This window comes from Copadichromis virginalis, linkage group LG12 (assembly GCF_057382275.1).
Source record: "Copadichromis virginalis isolate Kocher_CV1m ecotype Utaka linkage group LG12, C_Virginalis_male_GT1.1, whole genome shotgun sequence".
In the NCBI taxonomy this organism is placed as follows: domain Eukaryota; kingdom Metazoa; phylum Chordata; class Actinopteri; order Cichliformes; family Cichlidae; genus Copadichromis; species Copadichromis virginalis.
The window spans coordinates 37203586-37224590 of record NC_140629.1 but is presented as its reverse complement, the minus strand read 5'-3'; positions in this window follow the sequence as shown (position 1 = coordinate 37224590).

Sequence of the window (21005 nt, the reverse complement as noted above, 5' to 3'; positions counted from 1 at the left end):
TATGCATAGGGCAGTGAAGATCATATGGGCTATATTCTTTTCTGAAGTGACATTATCTAAGCTGCCCAACAAACACACTAAGGAGGAAGTTGGAATGTTACATTTCAGACATTTTGATAAGTCTTCACATATCTCGCGCCAAAACTTTTGCACTGGTGGACAGAACCAAAGAGCGTGGATGTAATTGTCTGGTGTATTGCCTTGACAGTGTGAGCAGTTGTTGGAAGATGTAAAGCCCATCTTGAACATCCGATGACCTGTATAGTGCACTCTATGAAGTATTTTGTATTGTATTAATTGCAGACTGGGATTTTTAATTAATTTAAAAGTTTTTAAGCAAATCTGAGACCAGAAGTTTTGGTCTAGGTTGACTGATAAATCTGCTTCCCACTTTGCAGTAGGAAGGGATATTGATTCATCTAATTTAGAAAGTGTTCTGTATATTTTAGATAATAATTTGGGGGATTTAAGAGTAAGAAAATGTGCCGCACTTAGTGGTGTTTGTAATTCAACTTGACTGAGGTTAAATTTCTTTTTTACTATGGATTTAATTTGTTGATATTCTAAAAACCTTGTCTTGTTGATCCCATATTGTTCAACTAGTCTGTCAAATGGAATAAATTCTGTTCCCTCTAATATATGTTCTAAGTATTTAATTCCTTTACAACTCCATTCTGGGAAATTAATCATATTATTGTTTTGTAATATGTCAGGGTTATTCCAGATAGGTGTACGTTTGCATGGGATTAATGAAGACTCCGTTATTTTTAGAAACTCCCACCATGCTGTTAGAGAAAAGCTGATGTTGATACTTTTAAAGCATTCATGTCTTTTGATGTTTGAGCTAATAAATGGTAGGTCTGAAATCTCTAGATCCTTGCATAGTGCCTGTTCAACATCTAGCCAGGGCTCAACTAAGAAGGTATGTTTTAACCATTCTGAGATGAACTGAAGCCTGTTGGCTAAGAAGTATTGGTGAAAATTAGGCAGATCTAATCCTCCTCTATCCTTGGTTCTTTGTAGCGTTTTTAAGCTAATACGCGGGGGTTTATCTTTCCAAAGGAATTTGGAAATATATGAATCCAGAGATCTGAACCAATCTTGTGATGGTTTGTTAGGGATCATCAAAAATAAGTAATTTATTTTTGGCAAGATCATCATTTTTATAGTGGCGACCCTTCCCATGAGTGATATGGGTAAAGATTTCCATCTAGTCAGATCGCCTTCTACTTTCTTTAGAAGTGGGATGTGGTTTAATTTAGTTAAGTCTGAAAGCTTAGGAGAGATATTAATACCTAAATATTTAATATTTCCGGATTGCAGTGGGGCAGAGGAAGAATTATGGAAGGAGCAGTTAATGGGGAGAACTGTAGATTTTGACCAGTTAATTGAATAATCTGAAACTCTTGAAAACCAGTTTATTAAAGTAATTACCTCAGAGAGGTTGGTTTGTGTGTTTTGCAGAAAAAGCAACACATCATCCGCATAGAGACTGATTTTATGTTCTATGTTCTTACATTTTATGCCCTTAATTGTTGTAGCCTGTCTAAATGCTGCTGCTAGAGGTTCGATAAAAATTGCAAAAAGTGAGGGGGAGAGTGGGCATCCCTGTCTGGTGCCCCTCAGGAGACAGAAGCTGGAGGATGTCTGGTCATTTGTTCTGATACGAGCCGTTGGGGAATTGTATAATATTCTTATCCAGTTTATGAAAGAGTTTCCAAAACCAAATTTGTGTAAAGTTGCGAATAAAAATTTCCAATTAACTCTGTCAAATGCTTTTTCTGCATCTAGAGATAATATTATGGCTTCGATGTTTTTATCGTATGAGTAGTCTATTAAATTAAGTAATCTACGAGTGTTTGTTGAGGAGTGCCGACCTTTTATGAAACCAGTTTGGTCAGGATGAATTAAGAGGGGGGTCATTTTCTCTAATCTCTTTGAGAGAGCTTTGCAGATTATTTTAAGGTCTACATTTAAAAGAGAAATTGGACGATAGCTTGAGGGAAATAAAGGGTCTTTGCCTGGTTTTAGCAGGAGACTAATGTTGGCAGAATTCATATTTGGTGGTAGTCTGCCCTTTTCCTCGATTTCCTGCAACATGCTGTGGAATACTGGTGCCAAAATTGTCCAGAATTCTTTGTAGAATTCTGCAGGGAAGCCGTCTGGACCTGGAGCCTTATTATTGGGCATACTTATCAGGGCTTCCTGGAGTTCACTTGGCGTCAGTGGCGAATCCAATTCCATTGCTTGACTGTCTAGTAATTTTGGAAGAGTTACGTTGTCAAGAAACAGATCAATTTCATTTTTAGATGGGTTTATTTGTGGTGAGTATAAAGTTTCATAGAAATCCCTAAAAATGTTGTTTATTCTTCCAGGATCATATATTGTGTTCCCCGATAAATCTTTAGCAGCACATATAGTTGTTTTTTCTTTATTTATTTTTAGCTGGTTAGCTAGAAATCGACCTGATTTGTTACTGTGTTCAAAATTCTGCAAGCGAAGTCTTTGTATAAGGAATTGTGTTTTTTTATTAATAGTTTCATTTAATTCTAGTTTTGCTTTGCATATTTTGTTCAATGTTTCCTGATCTTGGTGGGACGCGTAGGCTTCTTCTAGTGATTTGATGTTTTTTTCTAATTCCTGAATATTTTTGTTTTCTTCTTTCTTTTTGTGTGATGAGAAAGAAATTATTTTACCTCTCATCACAGCTTTCCCTGCTTCCCATAGAACAGAAGCAGATATTCCGGGAGTGTCATTAAAGTCTAAATATGAAGTCCATTCCTTTTTAAAGTATTTAATAAAGTCTTCATCTTTAAGTAGTGATATATTAAATCTCCAGTTTTTACTTGGCGTAGTATTATTCTTGTGCATTAGTGTTAAAGATACAGGAGCATGATCGCTGACAGCTATAGGATGAATCTCAGTGTCTGAAATGTCACACAGCAGTGAGCTGCTGACCAAAAAATAATCCAGACGAGAGTAAGAGTGATGAACATGCGAGAAAAAAGTATATTCCTTACTGGTGGGGTGAAGAGAGCGCCATGCATCGCAAAGACCAAAGTCGTTCATATACTGTTTGATTATATTTGTGGACTGCCAATTACGCTGAGTTCCTGTTGTGTTGAGCCTATCCATTTCTTCATTTAGTCCAAGGTTGAGGTCACCGCCAAGAATGAGTGTGCAATCAAGGTGTTCAGAGAGTGCACTAAAAAAACCGTGGAAGAATGAGGGTTCATCAACATTTGGACCATATATACTAACAATACATAGTTTTTTGTTCAATATTGATAGTTTAATAATTAGAAATCTACCCTCTGGATCTATAACTGTATCGAGTACTGTAAAATTAACATTTTTATGTATTAAAATTGCCACTCCCCGTTGTCTAGAATTATAACCGGCTGCAAACACGTTAGGAAACTCAGGTGTTTTAAGTTCATTTAAACCTGTGACAGGTTTGTGAGTTTCTTGTAATAAAATAACATCTGCCTGTAGTTTTTTAAGCTGGTTAAATATTTTTAACCTCTTTCCTCTGGTGCCAGCTCCATTTACATTCCATGTGACAAACCTCAGCATGCCCTTAATTGTGCGTGTATGTTTAATGATGTATGCTGGGTGTTTCGTTTAGACAGGTGGAGAGAATATGGAAACATCCCTTGTTTGTAAATAGAAAGAGAAAAAGAAGTGTGGTGAGAGACTCCATAAGTCTGACTATGTGTGTGAATATTCACTAATATGAACAAGCGTGGCTTGCTTATGTGTCCTGCAAGTCTGTGCGTGCTGTGAGGCTGTTGTGAATGTGCTGCCGTTGAGCTGATGTGTTTGCGTGATCGTGTTGTGAAAATATGGAGAAATAGAGGGTGTTGTTTGTAGGTGAGTGGGGAAGTAGGTGACCACAGCAGTGAAAGACAAGAGAAAGAAAGAAACCACATGAACTGTGAGCACAACAAAAAAAAGGAAACGAAACGGAAACATTCCAATTAAAGCAATGACGGAGGGTGACGGTGTTATATCTGCTATGACATCCTACTGATATTACTAGGTTAAACACATTTTAAAGGAGAAAGTGTGAATGAATAAGAAAAGAGTGTAGCGGGTTCTTATCTGGAGTGCAGTCAGTATAACCACGGTGTGGTGCCGGGGTCGCGGTACAGCTGTCCGTCCACGTAGAGCCGGTCCACAGCGATGACAGCACGGGAGCCTTTCTGGATAAAGCTACGTCGAACTGGGAACAGGACCTTGCGTCGTTCCAGGATTTCTTTGGGGAACTGGTCGTTCACGCTGAAGTCCGTTCCTTTCAGCTCTCTGCCGCGACTCTTCACCTGTTCCTTTTGTTTGAATTGGCTGAATTTGGCCACAATAGGCCGTGGTCTCCCGGTCCGCGACCGCGCGCCCCCCAAGCGATGTACTCTATCGAAGTCGATGTTCTTTACGGTGTCCTCCGGCAGCTTCAGGTGGATTTTAATGAAGCTTTTCACCGTTGCCTCTGCGTCCTCTCCGGCAGTTTCTGGAATACCAGAAAACACAAGATTATCTCTCATGCTACGGGCTTGTAAATCGATAACGGACTCTTTTATTTTTTTATTTTCAATGTTTAGCTGGGTCACGTTATCGGTGAGAGATTTAACCGACTCCCGTAGCGTGGCATTTTCAGCGGCAAGCGTTTCCACCTGCCGCTGGCTGAATTCCAGGGATTCTCTCAGAGATTTAAATTCCCGGTGTAAGATCTCCACCAGGGACAGCCTCGCATCGAAACTGGACAATCGCTTGTCGATGGACTCCAGGATTTCTGCGATGTCTTTGCCGGCAGGCGATGTTGTACCGGGGGAGTCTGCCTGGCGACTTCTCTTCGATGACGGCGTCTCGATTTTGGCCGGGGAAGATGCACTCTGGGCCTTATGCATTACTAAATCTTGAAAACAGCGGTCGATGTAATCTTGGAGAGCGTCTAAACTCTCCCCGTTGTCCTCCAGGGTGTTAGAGATGATAAAACAGATGTTGTTAGTTATATGACAATTGATTAGTATATTTGGAAATACTGAAGCTTGGAAAACCTTTGTTAAACTCTATGCTACCATTTGCTTTTTCTCCGCCAAAATCTCCGGCGTCTGACGTCACCTACAACATCACTTCCGTCACTTACCTCTCACTTCCGTCACTTACCTCCGCCTCCCTTTATTGTCACTGTCTAACACACTCTCCTCTCTCCGATTGGGCTGTCTCTCATTTCTCTCATGATTCATTTCCAATGTGCCCTTTGCAATTAAACCCGGGGGTTCCTCACTTAAGACCGACAGGCCAGGGGAGGCGGGTGTCAGCTGAGACCATCAGTCATGCATGGACGCTGCTGTGTGGCTCTGTGGATGTGATAAAAACCAAAGCAAGGCACTGCAAACAACTGCTGCTGTGCACGCACGCACACACACACGAATACACATAAACAGTCAATTATCAGTGAAATAGCACAACACTCTCTTTCTTCTGTATACTGTTTCCCTTTCAGCCTCTTCCACATCACGTCGTGTTCCCGACTCTCTCCCCGTCACTCTCTGTTCCCCTCCCCTCTCCCTTTCTCTCTGCAATCTCTCATCGTCGCTTTAGCACATTAATTGACTCATTATTCCAATTCGTACTCGGGGAGGGGGAAGGGCCCGTTGATTAACGAAGGCAGATGCCCAGTCTCTGCAGAGGAGCTCCGGATCGCTGTTGTTTGTCCCGTACGTTTACAGGAGTTATTAGAACAGCTCGAGACTGATGGCTCGAAGGTAGAGGAACATGTAAATGTTCTGACAGTCACTGTGATGTGTGTGTGTGTGTGTGTGTGTGTGTGTGTGTGTGTGTGTGTGTGTGTGTGTGTGTGTGTGTGTGTGTTAAATGGGTGATTGTTTAATTAGCACATTAACGAAAAGATAACTGCACCAATTTGATTATTTGTGGGATTTGTGGAATAGTTATGATGAGGAGTGAAAAAGGTGTCGTTCACAGTGAAAATTAAGAATATGTGAAAATTGTGTGGTAAACAAAGATAAAACTGAGATGTGATCATCACTGTTTGTTTTTTGGGGTGATTTTTCTTTTTTGTCTTTTTTAACAAAACCTGGTTTGAAAAGTTTTGTTCCTTTGCAAATCCTCTGTAGAAGGAGAGGCTGTATAAACTGCATCCTTTAGGTCAGCAATGTTTGTCCATTTAATTCAGTTGTTTCTTTTTTCTGTAGCAATCATGATCTGCCTCATTGCAGCATTGGTACACTTTTGATTTTTACATCTTTTGTCAGTTCATATCATTGCAGCCACATCATCTTTGAGTTTTGGATGCAACTGCTGCAACTGGTCAGACAAAAGAACAAACTTGTGACAAGCAAATGATTGATTTCAATAACAAATAATATATAAAAGTAGAAACACAGTGGTTAACATGCTTCCTTACATATTAAAAACACTGGTCAAATAAGAGACTCCCACATTTCTGTGTTAAAATCCAAATCAAGATCTGTATAAATATCCAGTTTTTTCACTAGTTTTGCCTCATACTGCCACTACTGGTAGTATGAGGCAACACGTGGACCCCACAGAGGTTACACAGGTAGTCCAGCTTTTCCATGATGGCACGTCAATGCATGCCATTGCCAGAAGATTTTCTGTATCTCCCAGCACAGTGTCAAGAGCATGAAGGAGATTCCAGGAGGCAGACAGTTAACCTAGGAGAGCTGGACATGGCCGTAGAAGGTCCTTACCTCATCAGCAAGACTGGTAGCTAAGGACGAATAGGATGAGCACTGCCAGAGCTACAAAATGACCTCCAGCAGGACACTGGTGTTAATGTTTCTGACCAATGATCAGAAACAGATTTCATGAGGGTGGCCTAAGGGTCCAACGTCCTCTAGTGCCCCTGTGCTCACTGCCCATGCTCACCATGAAGCCTGATTGCCTTTTGCCATAGAATACCAGAATTTGCAGGTCCACCACTGCCACCCTCTGTTTTTCACAGATGAGAGCAGGTTTACCCTGAGCACATGTGACAGATGTGAAAAGGTCTGGAGAAGCCGTGGAGAATGTTATGCTGCATGTAACATCGATCAGCATGGCCGGTTTGTAGTGGGATAATGATGGTCTGGATATCCATGTAGGGACACAGGAATCTACAGGCTGGGCAGCCACACCCTGACTGCCAGGTGTTGCAATGAAGTCTATCAGGCCCTACGTTGCAGTGGGTCCTGGGTTCCTCCTGGTGCAGGACAAATCGTCATGAGGCAAGAGTATGCAACTGATGCCATTGACTGACCCCACGCTCGCCTCAACTGAATCCAATAAAACTCCACTGGAACATTGTGTTTCAGAACATCTGATGTCCTGGAGCAGAGTAATGCCCTGGTTCAGATCCCTGAGGATACCATCGTTCGTCTTATTAGAAGCATACCTCGACGTCAGGCATGCCTACAAGCAGACGGGGGGGGGGGCATGCAAACTGCTGAGAACTGTTCTGTTGTGTTTTGGGCTGTCTTTGAATTATTCCTCTGATATTTTTGAGCAGTGCGAATGTTAGGAAACTTCTGAAATATCACCTTAACATGCTTTAAAAAATATCACAAGCCAGTCCATGTCCAAATATCCTTTATTTATGATGTGTAAATTAGTTCCAGATTAGCCCCTGTTACACCCATTAAAAGATATTAATGATACTTTGTAAAAAGCAAAAAGCAGATTTAGGTCAAATAACACTTTCTATTACCAAATAATTTTTTAAGATAATATTTATATTTATATTGCATATCAATCAGCAAAAACTCAAAGGAGGATATTCCTCCTGTCTCATGTCCCATCCCCCACCTCCATTCTCTGTCTCCCAGTCCGTCTTCATGTCTCTCTGTATGTGACGCTAGCATAAGATTTTTAGGCCATATTTTTAACCCCACTGTTCTGTAGTGACAGCTCAACATTTAGCTGCCCTGACAAGTCCAGTTAGCTACAAGCCCAAAGTTTACCTGACACAGGGTGGCCTACTTATTGTCTCCCGTCTCTTTTCTTCATCCACACCCCCACCCATCAAATCTACCACCATCACCACCACTCTTAATCCCGCTTTCCTCTTTCTGCACCCTCCTCATCTTCCTACATCCTATTTGAGGGAATTAGGAGAGAATCAATCATTCGTCAGGGCCTACATGTTGTTACAGCCAGCCTTACTTCCCAGCCAGGGTATCTCTCTGCTATCTCTAGGCGGACAGCATGGGATGGAAGGGCAGAATGGGAGGGGGGATATCATATGAAGAGACCAGGAATGCAAAGTGACGCAGGTTGGAGCTCTGGTGGCCGTTGAGTTCCTCTGACAAACTGACTGCAACACCCTGGGGCACTTTTTTTTCCCTCTCCTTTCTATATCTGTCCAATTCACTCCTGTAACATCCCCTCCACCACTACCACCACACTGTTCTGTCATTCAGCGAGAAGGGAAGCCATCATCATCATTGTTGCAGCAGCCAGTAGGAGGTCCTAGAAACCCAAAGTGATATGTCCGTCCATTTTTTGTTCTGTGCTTGTGGTCTTTCAGTGTTGCTGACTAAGCAGCCTGGACCACAGCTGTCAAAGGGAAAATCTGGCAATTACAATGAAAGATGAGGTGGAAATGTATACACCGGTGTTATGAGAATACTTTGTGATAACTGAGCTTTAACAGAGGCTGTCTCAAAGGATCCACTTAAAAATAAATCACCATTTCAGCAGAGCCACTTGGAACTTCAGTGGATCCACCAAACTGACCTGGAAACTTTCACTATCGCTCAAGTCAGTGTTGACTTCTCAACCCAGATCTTTACTGTTTTCTCTGGCTTTCACGTCGGTAGCTAAAAGCTAGAAGGTTAGGCAAATAGGAGGAGCAAAATGGAGTTACAAGGAGCTCTCCTATCAGATATCCATCAAGTCCATCAGGCAGACACATAAACAGAGCTTCAGAAAATATTTAAATGTTGGTTAGAGACAATGTATAAAGATGGACAGGCCCTAAGTGAGACACAGAGCACTGGCTCCAAAATGCTGTGCTGTGATGCAAGACCAGGTGTGTCTTTGGATTTTGCATTAACTATTTGTACATGCACATGGATACAAAAAGTCATGGATACATTTTTGGTTTATTTAATCATTACTGTATCCAAATGTTTTAGGCACTCATTTACAAAGAGTAACAGAAACGAGTCCTGTACCCACAAATCTACTGTAAATGGAACTGTGTCCCTACAGGAAGTTGAGTGTTGATGGGAATTAATGCAGCATAAAACTGTAATTCATAGTAAGTAGGATGTGAAAAACATTGGTCATTTTCTTATTTGGAGCAACCCAAAAGAAACCACCATCTTTAAAGCTTCAAAATTCATAAAATTGTATATTTGCCATATATTTATTTATGCGTCAAAACTAAACTGTAAAAATATATCGAGCTTGTGTCAAAAACAGAGCTTAATTCAAAATAATTTATTGATTTAGAGCAAATGAACCAAAGACACAAAATACTAGTTAATTTGCAGGTTTAGGGTTCCTGCGGTAATCTGCAATATAATGGATTATTGTACCGACACGACTATGGCATCTCCCCCAAGTTGCAAAGATGTTTCTCTTCCCATGAGTTGTACTGCTTATCAGTTTCTAACAAACAAACAAAAAAACAAAATCTTTTTGTCTAGTAAATAAATAAATAAACAATGTTTAAATCATCTGACAATGTTAGGACCAAGTAAGTGCATTGTCACTGCAGTGGTTGGTCGACAGACAGAAAATTGTTCCTACGTGAAACTGCTCAGAACAACCTCTGTTATCTGTTTTTCTATAATTACATGATTCAGTATTTCCTGTTCGTGCCATTTAGTTTCAGTATATTTAAGACCAAGCAGACATATCTACAGCTGATATCTCAACAAACACCAAAACAAACTAGATGGATAAATAACACCAAAGGTTAGAGGGAAAATATCTAAATGAAATTTGTGCTCAACCGTATCTGTATAATATCTTTAAATAAAAAACGTTTTCTCTCCTTTCTCACCCAAAATAGACCAAATAGGCAAATTCTCCCTAAATAATATCTGTTCCTCACAGAGGGCAGCAGCAGTCGAGCAACACCACATTAAAAAAACGTCCTCAGCAGTCGCTCCAGTGTGCAGCTAATCGGAGTGAGTATGTTGTTCTCAGAGCTAATGTCACCTTGCTATGAAGGCACATATTGCGCAGTGTGAGAGCAACTGGTTTTCAGCCCACACAAACAAAACAGATGTTGTGGGTGTCAGGGGTCGGTGTGCAAGCTGCACGGGCCTTAATCAACTATTTAAACAGCTGAGAGCTAATGACGTCATTACAAACACAGATTAACAGGAACTTCAACTCCCTCTGGTGCAACTGGACACATTTTCATTTGAATTATTTGTGTCGTATGCTTTTTAATCTCAGCGACGGGCCCGCATTATCTGTGCTTATTCTTTGAGTGAGTTTATCTTTGTTTGTTTGCATGTTTTGGATTTTATACATTATATCCCAGTATGTGCATAGTTTAAATATGGTTTCTTTTAACCCTTGTATGGTGTTCGGGTCTGTGAGACCCGTGTTCAGTTTTTTTCAAAAGAAAAATTAAACAATTAATTATTTTTTCACGTGTAAATGTGTTGTGTCTTTCCACTCACTCCACTTGATTATAACTGATTTATTTATAACATTTTATATAAAAGAAAAACGAGAAGCACATTAATTCATAAATGTGATCTAACAAAGGTAAAGGGAAAAAATTAACCATGTTTGCTGTTCATATGTCTTGTAATTGGGATGAAGTAAACATCTGTTGAGTAATTTAACATAAAATTGTTTGATAGTGTTAATTTGGAAAGCCAAAACTCTAGCGGGTCCACCAGACCCATGAACACTGGCTGAGTAACAAAAATAAGAACACCACACAAGGGTTAACTTAATATCCAAGCACAAGTTAGTGGGGCCATGTCCTCGGTACTGCGCTCCTCGTTCTCTCCAAAATGTTTGAAAACCAGCCGTTTGCTAAAGATCTGGCAACAATTCAGCTTTTTATTAACCTATTATTGCTTTTTACAACCAGCAGATTTTTATGATTAGCTTTGAAATGCTAAAAACCACTGTACAAGAAAAAAAAACGTATGTAATGCCCAACACTACACACATCCTTGTAGCCACATTGGGGTTCTTCGGCACTCAGTGTACAGTTCAGTTAAGTTTGCTTTCATCAAAATACCGGTATTATTGTGGATTGCAAATCTGTGTGGCTTGGCTCCAAACATTTGGAAGAGGACGCTGTAAAGTTTTGATGTAGCGTACTGTTTCTGAAATCCTCCAGGCACGCCAGCTAAATGTACATTAATAGTGACAGCTATTGAAGTAGCATCAGGGTTAAAATGAGACTTGGTTCATTGTTAAATTTAATGTAATTTACAGTAAACCACATCACACACGCCTTAGTAAGGACACGTGTGAACTCCATCAAATACGTATGCAGTACGACCAGCTGCAAAGAATAACCGCCCACACCGTTTCAGTACCAAAATCGTTGCTTGTTTAGTAAACACCGACTGTATTTGGTATTTGCACTGCTGCAGACCATAAATCTGGCCCTAACAGTTTGCTTCCATTGGCTCAGATTCAGCACTCTGTTGAAGTAGGCTAAGTTGCTTTCATAAGGATATGTTTGGTTTCCAAGTGCTTCTGGCTTAGCAACATGTTAGCATTAGGCCACTTTTCCCAACATCCGATGAAGAGTAAAGACCTTTAAGAGCTTTTATGATTGGCTTTACAGGGTTTTTTGTTTGTTTGTTTGTTTGGTTTGTTTTCTTCTTCTTCTTCTTTTTTCCTAGAAAGGGTTTTTGCTAGCATGTGGCTAAACCTCCCTCCAGATGTTATAGCATTCAATATGAACACGGAGGACCAGGAGGTCATTTCTTTAATATAACAGGACACAGGGTTTTGATGTTTATCCCAAGACATATACAAACAACTGCAGAAAACATCATTTAAAATATCCTCATTGTCTCCAGTGGTAAATGTTATGTTTTTTAATTGTCTTATATGACAAAATAAATATATGATTTCCCATGTAACACTTGGGGAAAATGGTTTTACTGGATTTCAGTCAGTCTATTTCTTTTTCATTTGTGAAGTCAGGAGGTTTGGATTTATAACTAAAAGTGATCAGTTTAATGTGGAATATATATATATATATATATATACAGGATAAATTCATGAAGGAACTCTTTTTGCCAAACTTCTCGCTCTCTCAGAAAAGTCATCATACTCAGTGGCACGAGATTTCTGCTCGTCTGCTGCTAACAAGCTAGCACTAGCATGTGCTAATATAATTGTTTTGGAGCATCTTCCACCAAGTCACCACCCTCCTCCCCCCCATGCTTTATCGAGACTTGCAGATGGTGACCCACTCTAATAATAGTCACTTAAATAGGACATGACTTTCTGATGCGCACATATGTTTGGTTCCTGCTCCCTCCCTCTCTCTGTCTCTCTCTGTCTGTCGGTCTTTGTGTTTGGCCCATTTGTTTTGCATCTCACTTTGTGCGTTGAAGCGCTGGCCGCTCGAGGATCTTCCTCGCTTGTCGTATGCTCTGACGGACGGCCTGCTCATGCAGAGCAGCCATGGTGCTGATGCCGGGCATGAAATGAAACATTCTCTTTATCAACTTGGCATGTCAACAGAGAGAGAGAGTGTGGGCTGAGGGGGGAGAGACGGAGAGAAAGGAAGATTCTCTGAAGACAGAGGAGAGGGTACAGAGGGGTATCCAGACAGAGAAAGATATTATCACACATGGCTAACTAGCCATGAGCCCGGTCAGGGAAGTCATTTGACAATGCATGTGCACATATGTAAACACACACACACACACACACACACACACACACACACACACACACACACACACACACACACACACACTGTTGCTTCAGACTTGTGCTGTGCTGAAATCAAAGCCTCTCCTCAGCCCACGTGGAGGGAAACCCCTTTGCCATGACAACACAATGTTATTAAACTCATAAAAAGGATAGATTTTAAATTCTCTTAAATGATTTTATGTTCTTTAAAAAATATATTATAAATAAAAGTTACACCAAAACCAAATCTCAGCATGTTCCAGACACTCTAATCAGATTTCAGTTTTCAGTAATGCAGTAATGTAACAAGTTACTGTACTAAATTCAGTAATCACATTACAGTTACAATTATGTTGTTACTTCCATATTTTGATGTATTGTATAAAAGCTGCTAACAAAGGCTGTGATGAGCAGTCAGACTTGTAGCGTTGGAGCCTCCATTTCTACTATCTATCTATCTGTCTGTCTGTCTGTCTGTCTGTCTGTCTGTCTGTATAAATAATATATCTATAGATATAAGCAGGATTGTACATTTTACTATGGAGTGTACTGCAACTATGATGTGAGTACTCCATAGTTGGGTTTTGAAGAACAGTTTCTTTGATGCCCTTTTGCTGTCTATAGTTCAGTACATTGAAAGCCGAGCCCAGTGCACAGTCCCTGCTTCATGCCCACAATCTAGTGATTGCTCCATTTTCCTTTGTCAGTGCAAGCTGCTGCTTCAGACTGCTAAATGCAGAATATATGTAAGGAAGGTTCAAATTCACTCTCTTTTAATTCTTTCTAGTTATGAGCAAAGAGCATGACAAGGATCTTACATCTGTCAGAGATTATAATGTGTGCCAGACAAACTGCACTCGTGGACATGCCAGAACCTCGTGGAATGATCCCTTGGTTATGACAGAGCCCTTTTTATTTCCCTGATAAGACTTGACTGTGGTGGTGGTGGTGGTGTGGCGATGGGTTGTAATGCTGACTCCGACCAGAAGAGGGCTCCCTCAACCTCTGGAGGCCTTAGGAGGGTTACAGCTGCAGTGAAGGGGCATGTGAGTCAGGAGAGGGTGAGCTCAGAGAGGGTTTATCGGCTGGAAAATCTGAGTGGATAGATCAAAAATACTAATGCTGAGGGAGAGAACGTGCATGTCTGCACAACCACTGCTTAGCACAGAGAGGCTCCCTCCCCACTGCTCAGTTCCTCAGCTGGAAACTGGGATTCCAGGTGTGCTGGGGAAAAGAGCACTTTGTGTTTTGTGGAAAAGTGATGTTTCCACTTAGAGTTTAAAAGTGCAAAAATTACTGAAACTGATCTACCACACCGGTGATAAATTGGTCACTCAGTGGGGACTTCTGGGGAGGTCAGTGGATGCCACCATCAGAGCAGTCTGGGTGTTTTAACGGCTCCACCGTGGGCGACTCCGATCTGACACACCTCACATCCCTGTCTATTGGAATAACGCGGGGGTGGTGTGACAGAACATGTTTCCCCCGCTGATATCTTGTTCCCCCGCCGGCGCCATCCGACAGTCAGAGTTGCCGCTCCGAGGAGAGCAAGGCTTTATAATTGTAACCACATCCAATTAAATTTTCAATTCAGCCCCCTATTAATCAGGCCAGTGATCAGAAAGGCAGAAGCCACAGAGCATTTCCTGCAGAGACCTGTGAAGGGAGCAGTGTCTGATTCACAACAAGAGGATCGTTTCTGAGGGGAATATTTTTCTGCCTCTCAGTGTTTGGGCTTAAACTGCAGGAGGGGGGATGTTAATTCTGTGCCACAAAAGCAACCAACCGTTAACAGAGAGTTACATCCTGTTTAAAAGTTGTTTCACTTTATCTCCTTCCTTTTTCATTAGTTTATGTGCATCAGATTGTGGTTTTGGAGGAGCTTTTTCTTGTTTTATGGGTTTTTATGTAACATTGTCAGTTAAAATCACGTTTTGTTTTAATTTGATTAAACTTGACATTTTTAAAAATGGCTGCTATGCCAGACTACAGACACCTGACAGTGTTTCTTGAACAATGCATCTCATTACCTTATGACCATTTGTGACCTTTGTTTAATTGCTTTATTTTCCACTGTGTATTGAAAACATACCAATAATCACAGTGGAAGTCCAGCAATTTAGTATTCTACTTATCAGTAATATGACTTGTGAGAAACAGACAAAAAAAAGGTCAAAATTGAAAAAGCAAAGGCAAAGATATTCTGACTTTTAGCTCTCAGTGCAGAAAAAGCTTTCACCTGGAATTCTGTCCCAGTCACACCAGTCAATAGTCACAGCATTGCACTCTACGTTTATGTGATTATGAAGCAGAAAGCTTCAAGGCTGAAGAATGAAGCCAAGTCAAAGGTGACAAAAACTGCAGTTCCTCTAACGTCCACTTGAGGCTGGATCTAAAAGCCAGTTCCTCCCATTTTAGACTCACATGTTTCACTATCCAGCGTTTAAAACATTACAAATCATGTTTATAGACTCATACAAAAATGTTTTTGCCCATATTTGGATAGTTTCCCCTGTTAGAGCTCATCTTTTTTCATTTTGGGTTTGGCCGCTTTAATTGACAGCTGTCTCGACACGGGCAGGTAGTATCTGTGAGCCAGTCACTACTAGACCTCTCCACTGTATTTGCTCTCAGTGGCTTTTTGAACATATTATTGACAAATAATATGGTTTGTTGTCCACTACAAATCATCCAAAAGGTTTTTGCTTCAGGATAAGTGAATAAAATTCTAGTATTATTTTAGTCTGTCCCTTAATACTAATTAGCTCTTATTTGCATCTTTGCACTTCAATAATACAGTTTATGGATGCGCCTGGTTAGCCAGCTTCATAGCAGATAACTTGGCTTCCAAATATATTGACGTCTTGGTCCAAAAGTTCCACACAGTGGCGCCTGAAATGGAAGCATCAAAATGACAAAACCAATCCAAAACCAGTACTTGTGTCATGGTTGCTGTGTCCATTATTCACCTCTGCTGTGGCCTGGTTCTGTTGGAGGTGTCTTCCTGTTCAAAGGGAGTTTATCCTTCCCACTGTCACCAAGTGGAGTTTTCTCTCTATTATTATCAGGTCTTTACCTTGTATTGTAAAGTGCCTTGAGGTGACTGTTGTTGTGAAAAATTCACATTGAACTTTTAAATTAACGAGCATTTAAGCTAACATGTTTAGCCAAGGAGTCACACGAGCAGACATGGACCGAGACACTTCTTGTCCATGACGGTGAATCAGAGGGTAATATTTCCTGAGTATTTAATGAACTCACCTGAGACTATATTGGAGATATGTTACAGAAGAAAAAACTATAAACTGCTGTATAACTATAAAACTGTAGCGGGAGAAACAAACATTGTTTTTCCCTCTAATAGAAAATTAATGTCCAAGAAAACAGGTTAATAAATTGATTTTTGCTTTCTGAAATGCCACGAGCCTGTGCTGAGATTTAATCAGGCCATCTCTGCCTGATAACTGATACCCAAATCCCAAAAAGGCTTTGCCCCCGATATGACACAGACATTTTGCTGGTCATATCCAAGCCCTGGGTCTTCATTTGATATTATTATTGTTATTCAATTTTATGAGTGGGAATTTCCTTCAGTTTGACCGTTCCTCTTGGGATTGTGTTGAATGTCATGTAAGTGTGGAATGTGGACAATAAGCTGTACATTATCACTGAAATCCTTCGGCCATAAACTATGTGCCCATATGTAACCCAAAGCCTTGGGGTGTGACAGGGGAAGTGTATTGGGACATGGTTATAATCACGATCCATCTAATGGATCAGGCTGATCTAATCCACAAATAGTTACAGTTGAGCTTTGAGCTGCTAAATCCACACGCAGCTGACTGGCAAACAATAACAGAAATTGAAGTCGTTGTGGCGAGCTACCTTTTTTGTAATCCCCGTGATGAGTTAAAGTGTAGGAGAGAAAGCTTTTTGTTGTTGGACAGATTGTAATCTACGTGACAGCGGGGGACAGTCACCCCAGCTTTGATCTGAACCACCGTAATGCACGGTGCATTTATCGCCTCACTGAAAGAGGTTTTAGTTTAATCTAAAATATTTGTTAGCATTTAAATGTTGGTTAAATTTGATGAACTCCTGCTTTTAAAAGGAGCTTTCAGTTATCTTTAGTTTGATTACATTTTCATTATCAGACTGTAGTTTGGGGGGGTATACTTGAGCCCAGCTTACTTTTGATTCCCTCCAACTTTTTAAACCTTAGATCTTCATGTTTTACACATTTAACTTCACTGACGCAACAGAGGGTCACTCATTCTTATTACAACTTTTTATTTAGTTCATCTGTAAATTGGACCATGAAGGAAAATTTAGGTGATCGCAGAATAAACTGCTAACGTCTAACTAAACCGTCGCTGCTCGCTGAAAACGGCAGAACCCTAACAAACTTTGGCTAAACCCAGCAGTCCTGATGGGAATCCAAATCATTGACATTGAGGAATAGACACAATAATCACTTTAAGTAAAGTCCAGCGAGTGATAAATAAACTGAAGAGTGGTAAGTCACTGGGCTCAGACTGAATTCAAGCAGAAATGCTCAAGAATGGTGGAGAGCCAATCTGCCGAGTGTTATTTAACACCTGTTCAAAAGTTTGGGGCCATGTGGACTCATTCCAATGTAAAAAAAAGAAAAAAGAAAAAGGAGACAAAACCTTATGTGAACCACAGAAGCATGAGCTTAATAAACCACTAAAGAAAATTCTACAGAAATTTAGAAAAGTAAATAAAGTTTATACACTAGCCATTATGTGAATAGAGCTGAATACTGTAAATGGTGAAGCCTTAAGTCTCAGTGTGTTCCTTGATTCCGCATAGACAGATTAGAGTAAGCACAACGTAAAATAAAACTTTTATTTTGGTAAATCTTGCTGCCAGCACTTGAATGTAATTTAACACTGGAGAGTGTTATAGTATAGCCAAGTAAGTTAAAAAGATCAATGATAATTAAAAAATCTAACTTGATTAAACATCATACTATATAAGTCTGTACACTGGCTAATGTAATATTATTTATTTCATTAATATTATTGAAAATTTCATTGAATACTATTCATTTGTTATCTTTGATGAAAGCTCAGCTCTAATGGGACAGCAATGTGTAGGTATGCATGTTCTGAACCCAGCAGTCTCAGTGGGATAGGAGGGCAACAAAAGGTGTGTGTGTGTGTGTTCAGTAATACACGAAACAGATTTAACTGCATTTGAGGAGAAAGTGGTGACAACATGGCTGACTCATAAGTCTGCTGTTGCTCAGCATGTGAAACAGGGATAAGCCCTCAGCCTGAACAATAGACTGGGCCCCCTGTACAGGCATCTGACATGCTTTAGCTCAGATTAGTGTGTAAAATATAGGTTATCCTCCGAGGTGACAAATGGGCTTCATAGAAGTCTAAACAGTGATGCTGATTTGACACAGTGCTGCTGTTTTAAAGCTCCCCCATTATAAAGCTGTTTATTTGTGTATTTGATAAGCAATATGCAAATAGACACGTGCCATAAACCAAGTTCTTTATTGCATGCTTAGACACGTAACCCATAAACTGAATGAAATCATTAAAAAATATTTGTTATTTTTATAGTCGTAAGATCAAAGTGCAGATGTTTTAAAAGTTATCTTATACTGAACAGCTACAAAAAGATTAGAGCTTTATTAGCGCCAAGAAATACATGCTCTTAGTGGGAATGGGACATATTAAAGATTAATCGTCACTACAATAATGTAAAGTAAAGCAACTGGTCACAACAATTAATTTAAGCCATTCATGCTCAATAAGTCAGTAACTGTACATATAATATTAACTAGGAAAAGTAGCTCTATTGTTTTACTACCCGTTGCTTTTAATTCACACATTTGCATTTGTGATAATTAGGATCTATTTATTATTCACACAATCCCTCATAAAAGGCTAATGAGCATTTGTTTTGACGACAGTAAAAATGCAAGAGAAAACGATTTATATTTGTTAGCACTCACAGGTCATTATGCTGCAGCTATTTGTCAGGGGCGTAGCATCCCCGGCTTGATCTGAGTCAGGGAGCGAGATCACTCATTCATTCTTCCTCTTGGGACAAAGATCCAGCTGTATTTCTAAGAGACATTATTATTATTATTATTATTATTATTATTAGTAGTAGTAGTATTATCATTATTGTCATTGTTGTTGTTGTTGCTTTTATGGTGTATTTGTTTATGGTTTATACTACCTTTAGTTTTTCCACTGACGTAATTTAACTGACGCTATTATTAGTTTTTGTGTAAAGCTTTAAATGCATTAAATAAATAGACAAAGTCATGTTTTTGTCTCTTTGGAGTCTCAGAGCCATAATTTAAAGAGAGAGTTTGATGCACAGATTTATGAACAAGCTCTACGCTGTCTTTGGCTTAGAGCCATGTCAGTCAAATCATAACTGCCCCAAACTACATTTTTTAAAAGCGTTTTTAAAACTTCCTAGGTGATTTATGTTTTGTTTTGTTGTTTTGTTTTTAACTCACCTCCAATGTATTTTAAAATGTCTATTTTGTGTAGTTAATTAAATAAATTGCAATAAATAAATAATTTATTAATGACTTTTAGAAAAATGTGATGGAAAGGAAGATGGAAACTTTGGGGTGGAAGGGGCACCCTAAGGTAAGGGTTACGGCAGAGATACTTGTCACACTACAAACTTAATTTTTTCATAAATTTTTAACCGGTTATGTTAAGAAAATTTCCAAAAAAAACGTTTTACTGTATTGAATTAGCCATTAAGAGCTAAAAGAATATATTCAAAACATTATATATATAAGAATATATTCAAAACAATCAGTGTTGCCAATTTAGCGACTTTGTCGCTATATTTAGCGAGTTTTCAGACCCCTTAGCGACTTTTTTTCTAAAGAAAGTTGCTAAAAAAAGACGTGAAAGCGTGTATTGCTTTTACTCTCAACAAGCAGCGGATGCTGTAACGCAGTCAGTTCTTCTTTTACTCTTTTACTCTTATGCTGTTTTGTGGATCACAAGGTTTAAAACTACTTATAAACACACACACACACACAAAGTAACTCCACCAAAGTGCCTATTTCGGGTCACTTGCCGGTCCAAGCCCGGGTAAAGGAGCAGGGTTGGAATTGTGACATTAAAAAAAACAATAATTGCTAAAAGAAATTTAATTTGTAGTTCTAAATAGACTCTAAATGCATTTAGGACGTTTTTACTCACTTTATGTCTCTTCCACGATGTTATTTCTCTCTCCAACAACATAGGTTACAATTAGATTAGCATGATCAATTATGCAAATTAGGCGATGACGTCATTTAGCGACTTCTAGCGACTTTTAGGACAACCAATAGCGATTTTCCTTACTGAGGAGTTGGCAACACTGAAAACAATGAGTTTTTTGCATTCCAGTGAATTTGAAGTCAGCTTGCCCCACCCCTTAGCTAGCTTATAATTTTCTGGAAGCTCAAGTTTGACAACCTGGCTTAGTCTGAACTGTGTCCAGAGAGAAAAAATGTCGACAGGTAAGACGTACCAAAAATAGTTCAGTAAAGTTAGCATAGTGACTGCTGAGTGGAAAATACGTTACATTTATGTAGTTAGCTTGTTTAGTTAGCTTAGCTTAGCTAGCCTGAGCTTGCTTGTTGATAGCTTAGCTGAGATTCACACTAGCTAGTTAAATGTACAGGTGTTACTGCATGGCAGCCAGGAAGGCTCTGTCAACTGCAAGACTTGATACATAGGATACATGGTCATTCAAATATAAGTTGTGAAGTACAACTTAAAAATGACTCGTTTGACTCACTGAATCCTAAAAGAACATATTTGATGAAAGTTTTAAATATAACTCCTACTAATCATTGAGACAATACTTTTACCAGAGAAATTAGCTGAGAAAATAACATGTAAACAAAACAAGTTAACCTTTGAGCATTTTTCTATATTGTGTTACAAAACTGCAAATATGATAAAACGTACAATATAGAAGATATGGAAATTAAAAACATTAAAACAATGAGCATTTTCATGATGGTGCAAGCCTTTAAATTATCCCAGGTATGGCCTAAATAATACACGATCTGACGAATGAGCACTTTCATTTACATTTCATTTGACAACTTGTGCCAC